Source organism: Anas platyrhynchos, chromosome 5, assembly GCF_047663525.1.
Source record: "Anas platyrhynchos isolate ZD024472 breed Pekin duck chromosome 5, IASCAAS_PekinDuck_T2T, whole genome shotgun sequence".
NCBI lineage: Eukaryota > Metazoa > Chordata > Aves > Anseriformes > Anatidae > Anas > Anas platyrhynchos.
Window position 1 is genome coordinate 15,123,538 of NC_092591.1, and position 13,311 is coordinate 15,136,848.

Below are 13,311 nucleotides of genomic sequence, written 5' to 3' on the forward strand. Positions count from 1 at the left end.
TAAGTCGGCTCAAAAACATGAGTTCTATTCTAGTTAAACTTGATTCAAGAGATTTTGAAAACAAGGAGACAGCTGAACTTCTTCTCCACCCCAAGTCAAAGCTCGCTGAGTGGCTATGTAAATATTTCATTTCCTTCTAGAGTTAGCATCTCCCACTTAGAATTTCACTACCTTAAAAAGGCAGACATCACATGAGGATGTATTTATGCTCCACTCTTCACACACAGGCACATAAAGAGAAGATACAGGAAACAAAATCAATCAGTGAAACAGTTCAGCATGTGGCTGAGTTCTCCAGTAGGTTGTTATGCATACAGTGGATTTCTGTGGCTAAAACAGAGTGCAGAAAGTCAATTCACACTCTCCCTTCCCATTGCTAGGTATACATTTTGATTTCCTAAGATCTTAATATATTTACATGATGGATTTACAAAAGAGTGGCAAGGCAACTGGTCCATCTAGCTTAGATCCTTTTCTCACTTTATAGTGAGTAAATAGCATTTGTTTAGTGTAGGATCTTAAGAGCAGATGTAGACCAAATTGCCTGATAATGCAGCTTAGCTATTTAGCTAACTGCATATTTAACTGTTATGGATGGGATTCCCTAGTAACCTAACTTCAGTTATGGAAGGTCTAGAGGTCTACTTCAAACTGGTTATCAGAACACACAGCAGTGGTGTCAGAGCATAGAGCCAAGTCCTCTGTAAGGGTTTGGCTCAAGGAGAGGACAAGAGAGCACTTAGAGAAGCAACTTCAGAAACACCCTCTTTGCCATACTTTGCAGGTTTTTTTTCATTTTCTGTGGGTGAGGATTTGTTCTACCACTCCAACTCTCCAGCATGCACAGATAAGCATAAACTTCTGGTGTAGGATAAAACGCTTCAACCAGGACTTCACGTCATTTTCTGCTGAAGGGTAAAGGGCCAGCATAAGTCAAGACAGGTTTTATAAATGCAGCTAACAAAGGAGTGAATTCCCTCTGACAAGTGCGTGAGGTGTTTGTACCAGACAAATTAGCAGTACAAAGCTGTGTGTTTAATTCTGGCTGAAAGCAATTGAGAGGTACAAATTGTACCAGAGGAACTTTCTAAATTGAAGAGAACATAGGAAAGAGGAAGAGAGAAAAAAATTAAAATGACCTCTACACAATGACAGTTGAGAGATGATAAAAACTTTGCAGTTTCTAAGGGGGAGGAGAACAAGGCAGGGAGACAAACAAGTAGTCTGGAAGTTTTTCATGGGTAATTTGTTTCTGAGAACAGAAAAGCCCCACTGCCATGCCTTCTTGGATTATTTCCAGTGCTACAGATGAACCAGTAGTTTAGTGAATACAAAAGCCAGAAGTTTTTTTGTTGTTGTTGTTCCATTCTTTTTTGTATTAGCACAAAGGAAGACAACAACCATGTCAGGAAAGATTGGGTGGGTTTAATTGAGTTGTGGTTGTATCCTTTCCTGTGTTTTCTATCATGTCAATTTGCCAAGTGGCCATCAAGGTTTTGGCAGCTGAAGCAACCCAAGTATACAAGGCTGACATTTAGAATAGCTCCAGGATTTGCCTTCCTCCCGGCAGCACTATCAAGAGGAGCCTTAAGCATTCTTAAGTTGATTTTAAATCAAGATGTCAGCTTTGAAATCAGGCTGTCTTTGTCATTCTTGTCAATAATACTGAACTTGGCTTAAGCCCTGTACACCTTCATGCATTAACTGGACAATATTTGGAGCTATGTTGCTCTAATACATATCACAACCCTTTGTCTTTCACTAGGGATTTAGAACCCTCGGAGATTTCACTGGGTGGTTCTTCATCTTCCTTTAATGGGAAAGCACAAATGCTTCTATTCTGACTGTTTTATTAGGTTTTGGTTTGAGTAGGGTTTGATTGGTTGGTTGTTTTTGAGCAAGGTGGTGAAACGGAGCAAGAGCATAGCAAAAAGTGGAGAGATGGAATTGTTGCATATGTGTTTATGCACATTTCTGTCTATCCACAGCACAGATGGAAGCAAAATGGTCACCAATCACCAAACTGCCTTTAAGACTAAGGTGCTCACAACTTGTAAAGGCTAAACAATTGCAAATGTACACCAAAGGCCAAATGGAAAAAGGGTCAATTAAGTGTCTATAACAGCTAGCTACGAGAGAGATAGACAAGATAAAGGAACAGGATTATGCCTAGATTTTCCTCTTTCATCAGTTCAGGGCTATTACATTGAAGAAAGCCCAAAGAGGTTTGTCATAAGAGGAGTTCTGGGAGGAAGCCCAAGACACGGGGTTGATATTTAGCTTTCTAGCACATAGCTCATTTGTATAGCTAAAGTCTTGATCAGAGGACCTTGGGGAGTTCTGCTTCACTTCATGAGGAATGAAAGAGCAATTTTGAAATGTGGTGGTTGAATTGCATTTAAATTTCAAAAGTCAGACACCTCAAGACCTGAACTATCCAAACTGTGTATTTTGACTTGTTTCCATACCTTTTGCATTTAAAACTATGAAAAGATGTTTCAAAGGCATCAACTAGCTTTGAAATCAATGGAACCAATTGAATTCAGCCTGAACATCCAGGTCATGCTTGTGACTGATATACAAGAGAGAGTTAATCCAGATTAAAGGAGAAGAAGGGTGCATAGCACAATAGCTACTGCAGAATGTCTCCCACCAGCACACAATAAAAACGTATACAGAAAAGGTATTCTAGAACAGTTGTCCTTGAATACATTTATTATATAACAACTTTGTCAGTTAATGGCATGATGCAAGTGAGTTCCTAAAGCAAAAAATAAAAAGTAATTGTGAACAGAATTGGGTTATTCCCATCATGGATTGAAAGGGGTGAACTAAGAGTATCTACTTTTATTTTCTATGGAGCAGTTTCCATTCCAAAATACCTGGGAGTATTTCACAATGTATAGAGTTTTAGAAATAGACATGCACACTGACAAAACTTTTTTAGAAAGTGAAAAATAACTTAAGAATTGGGGATAAATGAATTAAGTACAATTAAAATATGAGTAAGAGCAAGATTTAGTCAAAGATAAATAATAAAAATCACATTTTACCCAGCTCTGAAAGAAAGAGAAAAAACAGCCTTTCACTAGCATAAAACAGGATATGAATAAAAAAGGACCTGTAACCGATGGAAGTGGCTTTGTTATAATACAGAGAAAACTTTTAAATGGTAAACCTAGGATAGTTCTGACAGAAGAGATTCATCGTGGTTTCATGCAAATATTAGGTGACTGCTTCAGCCACAGTATTTAGGAAACTTCTGTGTTGTTTTTCTCATCACAACTATTTGTAGCAACCTTTTCCAAAAAGACCTCTTCCTCAATATTCTGCAGGAGTTATTTTCAACCATTATGCCACATCAGCCCAGAAATAAGGCATACCACCCAAAATGTTGTTATTAATAGGAAAATACATTTGAAAGATGTTATTTATCCAACATCTTAGCATTAAAACAAATGAACAAACACACACCACTAAGGCAAAAGAATGAAAGATTAAGCCATCTACTAATCCTGTGCAGCACAAGTCAGCATATGATCCTGATCTGAGTCCTCCCATGCATTCATGCACATGTCAAGCAGAGGGTTAAAATATCCCAGTTTTGCTGGTTGTTCAGTGAGCAGTATCCAAAGAGTAGTACCACCACTTTTAGAGTGGCTGTCTAAATTGGCATTGGCATTAGAAGATGAGCAAACGCAGAGTAATGATTGTAATGTGCTGCTCACTCTATGTACAGAAGCAATCTTGGGACGGAAATCTGTACCTAAGGCAAAGTTAAAGAGGAAGACTAATTCTACAGAATAGAATAGTTCAGTTGGAAGAGACCTCCAAAGATCACCGAGTCCAACTGCCTGACCACTTCAAGTTCAAGCACAGTACTGAGAGCACTGTCCAAATGCCTCTTGAACATTGACAGGCATGAGGCACCAACCACCTCCCTAGGAAGCTTGTCCCAGTGTTTGACCACCCTCATTGTAAAGACATTTTCCCTAATGCCCAGTCTAACCCTCCTCTGGTGCAGCTTCATGCCGCTCCCTGCCACCCTGCCATCACGTGCTGGGAGCAGAGAGCAGCACCTCCCTCTGCGCTTCCCTTCTTCGGGGAGCTGCAGGAAGCAACGAGACCAACTCTGAGCCTCCTCTTCTGCAGATGGACAGCCCAAGTGTCCTCAGCCTCTTCCCACAGGATATCTCTGTCCAGGACACTTTCAAGGACCTTAACATCCTTTTTATGTTGCAGAGCCCAGAACCACACACAATACTGAAGGTAAGACTGCACCAATGCTAAGTATAGCAGGAGAATCACCTCCTTGGACCAGCTCAGTACGCTGGGTTTAACACACTCCAAAATGGAGGTTGCCCCCTCAGCTCCAAGGGCACACTACTGGCTGGTGCTGTGCCTGCTGCCCAGCAGCACCCCCAGGTCCCTTTCTGCCAAGCTGCTCCCCAGTCACTTGTCTCCAGTCTATGCCTAGGTTTGGCACTGCTACATCACAGGTTCAGCACCCAGCATTTTCCTCTGGTGAATGTCACTCTGTTGCTAATCAGTCAGTGCTCCCATCAATCTAGGTCCCCCTGCAAAGCCTCTCACCCCTTCAGAGCCAGTAGCACCTTCCAGTTTAGTACCATAGGCAAACTTGTAAGGGTACACTCCAGTTCCACATCCAGATCATTGATAATGATGTTAAAAAGGACTAGCCCTAGAACTGAGCCCATGTTGCCTTGTTAACTAGGTTCACGTCATTTACATAAGAACTTCTATTTAATGAAATTTAACAGGGACGGGAACCTGGGTGAGGCAGGACCAGCTGAAGCTCCAGTGAGGCTGGAGTGCAGTTGCTGCAAGTAATGTTGTTACTTGCCAACATCTCTAAAGGATATTCTTATCCATCAATGGCTGCACAGGAATCCCTCTGTTGTAGCACAATAAAATCTGACAGAACAGAGTAGCTTGTGTCAGGGAAGAGTTTCTGTTCTCCTTGTCTCTATCAGTCATATAGCATACATCATCACACTAAAATATTCTTTAATATATTAAATATATTTGTTGTGCAATTTTTGATATAACATGACATAAAAAATGTGAATCTTCACTAAAGCAGCCCTACATTGCATATCTAAAGCCAAGTATCACCCACTTTAGTGAAGTGTTTTTTTTTGGTGGTCACGCAGTGTTTAAAACTCCACCAAGCACTGACAATACCATCAAACTGAGATTTTAGTAAGTGCATGTATCTGAAAGCTGTCTCTGGCCGTATAAGGAAAACTAGTACAAAATCTTCATAGAATCAGAGAGGAATAAAACCCAAAGAAACATATATGAAGTAAGTACTCACATTTTATAAGATCATTAAAAAAAAAAGGCAGGCAAAGCCCTCAAGAGGTTGCCAAGCACACACAAGGACAGGATGTAATACACCTATTAGATTAAAAAAAACACCGGTTTTTCTGCTTTGTACCTGAAGCTTGCCAGAGATGGAGACTGCTGTGCTCAGCCACCTACTTCACTGTCCTTGCATTTGAAGGTCTCTCCCAATGGCTAATTCAAATTAAACTTCATACAATCAAAACCCATTGCATTTTTTTCTTATCCCTCAGATACCCCTATCCCTCAGACACGTCATGACTTTTCCTAAAATATTTAAAGCTCATTTCTGCTGTGAAGCAGCCCTCTGCCCACCATCCTGATAGAAGTCATCTCTCTTCTTTGTGTTTGAAATGATGTCCCACATTGCATGATCTCAAGGGCAGGAGTTTAACTTTTTTGCTAATTGCAAGGCATCATGTGAGCTGATGGCTCTTTTCCAAGTAATAACAATGCATTCTCTTACCATTCCCTTTAGTCATTTAACTTTTAACAGGCATTCAGTGTCTGGTGTCCTGAGCCATATCATACATAGCAGAGTGAAAACTTTCTAGCCATAATGTAAACTGTAAAGTTGTGTTTTAATTTCAGTGGAATTTTCATTATAAAACACTGATCGTGCAGATAACTCTGCACTCTACCACACTAGTGGGAAAAGTTGTTATATATTTTAACATGTTTCATTTGAACAATGTGAACAGTCCTTTTGTAAACTCTTGCATGCACGTGAGTCCTCTTAAGTGTATTAACTTGTTTTACACTAAGTAATAACATAGTGATTTGAGATTTTGAAGTTTAAGTTTCTTATTAAGGTAAATACTAACTCTGATTATAGACTGGGAAACTGAAGCATAGGATACTTCATCCAAAAGCATAGCAGATGCAAGCTTTGGGAGAAATATGCAATTCCCTGTATTCCTGTTCACAAATGTCCCCAGTGCTACATCTCCCATTTTAAATTAAGAAAATAACCTGACATTTTTAGAAAGACCTAAGTAATCAAAACAGTTTACTTTCATATGATAAGAGAAGAAGGATGGACTGGAAATTTCAAATGCACTAAAAAAAAATAAATGTTCTTATAGTGCTGGGGAAAAAAAAAAAGAATTTATTTAAAAGCATCCATTTTCACTAGTTGAGATCCATTTTGACTGGTAATCAAATACAACACTGTTGCTGGTTTCTTAAGGATGTTTATACGACCCTTCAAAATACAGAAAGCTTCAAGATCAAGCTGTCATTTAATCTTGTGATTATACAAAGGGGATAAAAATGTCAGTGTTCTCCTACACAATGATACAATATGAAGGAGGCACAGTACATAAGATACTTCTGTATGGTTGTGTAAATTTAAGTAATTATTATTAGTTTTCAGAAGCAGTTAAAGAATATCAGAAATGAACACAAAAGGAAAATATAGCAGTCCTACCAGCCCCAGCTATTCATTATGGTACAATTGTATTTACTGGATCCCAGCAGAAGACAGTAGAAGTCCCTTCCACGACTCCTTCCCACAGGGTCTTTATGGCTGACCTGTGGAAAGGGATGCAGAGCACCCCTCTGCACACCTCGGGGTGAATAATCACCCTGCCTCCCCAGGCAAAAAGCAATCAATGCTCTAAATATATCCCAGAAGGGTCCAACCACACATCCTGCAGCATGAATAAATCACTTCTTACTTCTCCCTTACTCCCTGTTTATCATAAGCCAGAAGTATCTGAATGGAAGTCCTGGTAAGTATGAGATAAACTGACAAAAGCATAGCTGGACTATTAGGAGAGAAACACAGTGATGTTTCAGAGGAGAGACAGCTCAAATAAGTGAAATCAATGTGGCAAACTAATTTATTCAGAACTAGGAGACAAAAGAGAAGGCATTGCTGAAAGAGGGAGGAATAGTTAAAGGATGCTTAAAAGAAAAGCTGTAGTACTATGGCTATAATGCCATGGCTGGGAGGCAGTCACTGCCCCAGAAAAGAGCTATTGGGAAGATAGACTGTGTCAGGTTTGGCGGTGCTGAAGTCAGAGAAAGCTAGAAAGAAATGAGGGGAGCCCTTGGTCTCAAGCAGTGGCAGAGGACGGTCTGATAGAAAGACACAGCTCAAAGTCTGGAGTTTTCACTATGGAAAAAAAAATACACTTCATTTGAATTGAGAACACTTAGAATAGCAGGCTACTCATAACCCATGTCTAACCTGCAAAACAGGATATAAACTTTGTGACATCTTCCAAGCAGCAGACAAAACTCCTTGTCCTGGAACAGCTCAGCTGACAATACCAAAACGTATACAGGTATTTGTTACTAGAAACAGAAAACCTGTCAAATATCACTTTCCCATGAGAAATGGCAGGATCAGCGTAGAAATGTGTGATTTAATGCAGCTTTAACGATGTAAAGCATCACCAGGCTCCAGGAGTTGGGGAAAGAGCGGATGATCTGTGTTGGCTACTTCTACAGCATGTGGTGTGGTCTAAACTGAACTGTGAATAAGAGCTGCTTTTGTTTTCTACGAGATTAGATTCTGTAAATTTTGAAGCAATGCTAATGAGGATCCAGTTTATATAATTAACAATAGCAAATTCCTTGCTCAAATCCCAACCTGGAATCCTTGTTGAAGGCAGAACTGCCACAGAGGCTCTGGGGGCTGCTGTTCATCTACAAACAACATGACAGCTGGTTTGAGCAAGCACCTTGCCTGCATCCAAAGCTGCTCCCATCATGAATGCACAGGCTAGAAATGCTTGACACCTCACACAGCCTGGTCTGTGAAGAAACTTTTTAAAGCAAAACTTAACACCCAAGTTCTCTGTACTAACACACATTTAAGTCAGGATTTGGTTATCTGTATTCGCAGATTTACAGCAGCAAGCTTCTACTGATGTATGAAATGAGAAATCCCTGCCTCATGCACAAGGAGAATTATACAGACATTGCTATTCAGTCAGTGGTGTGCCACACTTGGGCTTGCATCACACGTACTGTTCAGCACATAGAGATGTAGAGACATGCAGACAAATACACATTGCCCAGAGGTCTCTGAACGTGGACAAAAATAAGAATCATCTTTGGAAGGCATTAGCAATAAATACACATTTTAAAGCAAGTTTTATATTCCTTCTCATTTTCTTGCTGTTCTTTTAGAATACCCATCCTGCATTTAAAAGCTCTAGAAATATGCTGCCTCAGAATAATCTTTACAAAAAGAGAGGGAAAAATAGAGTGAAACAACTTACTTATGGAAAGAAATAATTATAACTTGATGCTGTCATACTCCTCCCAGACCCACATGTCCTTTTTCAGCGAGGAAAAAACATCAAAGTTTTATTTCTGATGCTAGACATGAACACCTGCCATTGTACTGCAGCCATACAGCCCTGCACGACAAAGGTCCAGTGAGCCTTTATCCACAGGTTGGCTGTAAACAGACAGGAGCTACTGTGCCAAGGCTTGCTGGTACAGCAAGTTTATTCAGAGCCTAGGTATGGTGGCAGATGGAAAAGATCAGGAACACCAGCATATTTAATCATCTTCTCTTAGAAATTACTAGCCAACTCCCAGCCAAAAACTTCATTCAACTTTGATCATTTGTTATGAAACCTTGAAAAACTGAGGCCTAGCTGTTAGAAGAACATTTTCTGGATCTAAGATAAAAAGCTTTCCCCCAGTTCTGTGTATCTCACTGGTATGTGCCTTGCAAGCAGATAGACTTAACATGTTGGCTCTACCACACGTGAAGGTGGTCCTCTCAGTTTTCCTGTACCTGGTAACCCTTTATGTCAGCACAAAGTGGGTGAAAAATATTATTTGTGAAGCCTTTTCCCTCAGTTTACATCTATTACTCCTGAAAACTAGTCCCCGCGTTACGCTACTGTTTTCACTCTGCCTGGTTTTATTTTTTTCCTTTTCTTTTGTCTTTATTATGTCCCAGAAATACGTTTGCTGTTCCAGTTTCTCTTCAATTCCTATATTTTTCTATCTTCTTACAATTCTACATCAGAGCTGGTGGATGTTTTTCACCCCCGTATTTTCCCCACTGAAAGGATCATTTTAGTAATGTCCCCAGAACCTTTAAATCCAATTTGTGTCCTCAAATGCCTTGCTTTAAAAATAAAGGACAACCCTTTTAAGAGTCAGCACATTTCATTTTGACTTTTTCAAACTTCTCTGCCCCAGCTACTGCTCATTTCTGAGGCAGTGAAGGTCTGGACCACTGCAGCCCCACAGTACTCTGCTGAGCTACCAAAGCCCCAGTTTTGAGCAAGGCTTATCAGCACTGGCAGACCATTATGCAGATGTGGCTATGCCAATTCCCATCCCCAGATGGCAAGTGCTCTATGCTGACTTTTAAATGATTAGCAAGTCCTTGCTGAAAAGCAGAGCCTATTAGGTAAAACTTTCAAGCACGATGCGGAGGTCTGGATGCTCTGATGAAGTGAGTGTTTACTGAGCTTTTCTCGCCAGGCAGGGTTTGTCGTTCTGCATGTACCACTGTTATCTGCTTCAAGCCCTTTTCAGACAGCCTTTTTTCAGGTGGAAATCCCAGCAGGCCAGACATCAGTGTTTTGAATTATACAACTAGTTTCTGCTTTCCACAGCGAGGGGTCAGCTTCCTGCCAGCAAACTCATTTGTAACGCTGCACTTGTAAACTCCCGATAAAAGGCTCTGATGGATCCACGCTTCGCTGGGTAGTGGCAATAAAACTGCATTGCCTCCTTTTCATTATAAAAGGCTTCCAAAAACATACCACTTCAGGATGATGCTTTGATGTGTGCATGGATACGAACCCATCCAGGTGAGATTTACCATAAAACCTAACTATATCGGCCTAAAGGAAAAAGTCAATCTACAGAAGAATTTCAGTGATGACAGGAAGTTTTAACTACACATTTCTTTCAGTGTTTTTCATTGAATTCCAATGTCTTCATTGATTCTGACCACAGGAGTCAAGAATATCAAAAGAACAGTATGAGAAAAGGAAGAAAAGATGGAAGGGAAAAAAAAGTCAAACCGTTGTCTTATTCCAGGGGCTTGCCTTAAATACATGACAGATGTTATCACAAATAATTAGGCTGATATTTGCTCCGAGTCACAATTGCCTTTTTAAAATTTCTAGTCTTGTTGGAGACTGCTTAGCAGGGTGACATATACCACAAACCTGCCCCCAGGACACACGAGATTGTTTACAGTCAGGTGCCAATACCAACCTGAAAGCAACCAAACTGTAGATAAAGACTGACCTGGTTTTAAGTTAATAAAAATAAATAAGAAAATAATTTAAACTGAATAGGTGAGGAGGGTAAGGAATCAATGGATAAATGATTTTGGAGTGTTCCTATTGATGTTAGTGGACATGGATCACACTGAGCCTCTGTATGTGCAGAATTTGAGTGAGGCCCTTAAGATATACTGAGAGACTGGAGGGCACAGATCTGCAAGAGCAGCCTAGGGAATTGCTGGAGAAGGGCTCCCAAGCACACAGCACTTCCAGGAAAGCCTAGGGTTTCTCCACCAGCACACACAGGCTGGTGGCTGCTTGGATTTGTACTTAGTGATCATGGAAGCAGAACTCTGCTTAGCTTGCTACTTGCTATTTCTGATGAAATCTGGATTTGGTAATTATATAGATTAAATAGGCATACCCTTTCCTTCTATGCAGCAGTGTTATTTCTACATCAGACGGTCTGACTAGCTCTCCTGAGCAATCAGGTAATTTTCAGGCAGATCACTGTCTCATGAGTACAGGAAATTGGTACAATTGTACACACACAAGAAAAATAAAAGATAAGCAATACTGCCACAGAAGACATTTATAACATGTATTTTTTGCTTCAATAAATGGGTTTTATGACAGAGAAGGGATAATACCCACACTTCAGAGACAAGGTCTCCCTATTCCGTAATTGTAAGCACACATCCCTGCAGAGATGCTGAGAAATCTCAGGTTTTGACTATGCTGAATCCCATAGTGCACGTTCAGACTGAGCCCGTATCTTGTCTTCAAGGAAATATCCTCAGAAGATTCCTACTCCAGCCTAACAAAAGATCTTCACCATGTCTCCAAAACTTCCTTACCATCACTGGTGCTCACAATTCCTGTTACACTGGGCCAGCCAACTGTGGGGTCTGGTCACAGACCCACAATGCATGTTACCACACATACAAACATGGTTGCATCTCAGAAGACACGCAATAAAGCCTCTCTTTTGGCTGCCCAGATCCCATCCCAAGCCCAGAACAGCTCTTCTGCATTGGGTGCTACCCACCCATGGGAGCAATCAACTATCATGGCACAGGAATGCCCATCTTCCTAACGCAAGATGACAACGCAACTACATTACACAACTAGCTTTCACAGCCAACACGGCACATGGCAGTGTAGTCTGTCAGTGCACTGAGAAACATAAAATATTTATGAATACCAGCTGCCTCAGGATCTGCTGAAGATCAGTCTTTTAGGGGTATTCCTGTCTGCTTTTACAGCTTGTACATTTTTAAAAGATCAGGATTGGTTTGGAAGATCCCAATGGGAGAACCTACCGTTTATGCAGAGCATGAGGTCCCCAGCAGTGGCTGCACATATAGGAAAGTCCTAAAAGCCCCATTTCATGGATATGAACTCACATCTTACAGAGGGCTGCTTAGCTTACTTAATTTGTGTAAATATTATAACAGATGATCCATTCATCTTCAGAGGCAATATCAATGCAATATAAGCACTACTTGTTGTGCTGCCTGTGTGTCATACTTTGTGCATCTGTTTGGGCCACTGAAATTTCCCCAGTGAATCTCTGCTTTGGCCTGAGTTTTGGCAAGTTCTCAGAAAAATCATATGGCTGTTTGTTACCTATGTTTAAATAAAGATAGAAAGAGCACGAGTAAGAAATAATCAAACAAAAAAAACATCAACTACTTTCCTTAAAGGTGACACACTTTAAAGTTCAGCTTGTTAAAAAAAAAAAAAAAAAAAAAAAGTAATAATAATAATCTGCTTACTTTTAAGAAACAACTTGATTTTGGAAGGGAACTGAGTTTTCCTGTTTCCAGGAAAAACTGCCAAAATTTTCACAGTTTCCAAACCTAGAAAAGTCCTGTTTTATGCCTGCTTACTAAAGGCTTATTTGAGTTTGGCAACTGAATGTTTTGCAGATTCCATCTGAACTGAGAGCCACAAAGACCCACAAAGGTTTGGCAGAGCTTCTGCCAAAAACTCCCTTACCAGCTGCTCAGGGTCACTTTTAACACTGGCAGAGTTCTTATAGGCATCCAGTACACTTTTTTTTTTTTTTTTTTTTTTCTGAAAAGGGAAGGTATGATCTAAGAATATGGTGATATAACACTAATGTATATTGCCATGCTTCCAGGAGTGACTTTAAAGCTGTGCAACACAAGTGTCTTTGTGCCTAGCAGGAATTAGAGCTATTTAATTGTATACCACAAGGCCTTTATGGTATTCAGATCACAAAAATAGGAATCCATGGGTTAGATTATACACAGAAAGGAAGTTGAAGAAAATATTGCAGAATATTAACCTATGGTATTGTATCAGGCTGGATATCAGGAAAAGTTCTTCATAGAGGAGGTGGTCAATTACTGGAACAGGCTCCTCAGGACAGTAGTCATGGCACCAAGCCTGTTGGAGTTCAAGAAGCATTTGGACATGTCTCTCAAACGTGTGGTCTGCTTTTTGGATGGTCCTGTGTGGAGCAAGAAGTCGGACGTGATGATTCTTGCTAGTTCCTTTCCAGTACAGGATATTCTATGATTCTATGATTTAATCAAAAGAACAAGTATTGACACAGAACTCTTAAGTGATCAAGACTTCCCCCACTCTTGTCCTCCATCTCTTTAGCCTCCTCAGTTGAAGTCCCCTCCCAGAAATTTCTCCATCTGTGTTGTTTAACAAGCACTGAGAAGCTTTGGCTCAGGGAAGATAGTTGATTATT

At 40.3% G+C, this 13,311-nt stretch overlaps 1 protein-coding gene across 16 annotated transcripts in view; it reads right to left on the reverse strand.

Annotated features, from left to right (window-relative positions):
• TUNAR (transmembrane neural differentiation associated intracellular calcium regulator) overlaps positions 1-13,311 on the reverse strand; it is a 159,986-nt gene that overhangs the window by 91,357 nt on the left and 55,318 nt on the right. For 2 of the 16 annotated variants that reach the window (XR_011809509.1, XR_011809513.1), the window contains one exon: positions 12,760-13,062. The exons of 12 other annotated variants lie outside the window; for them this stretch is intronic. The gene's annotated coding sequence lies outside the window, so the exon portion shown is untranslated. Of the gene's footprint in view, positions 1-12,759; positions 13,133-13,311 lie in introns of those variants that run through there. 2 more of the 16 variants (XR_011809508.1, XR_011809510.1) reach the window with 1 other exon arrangement.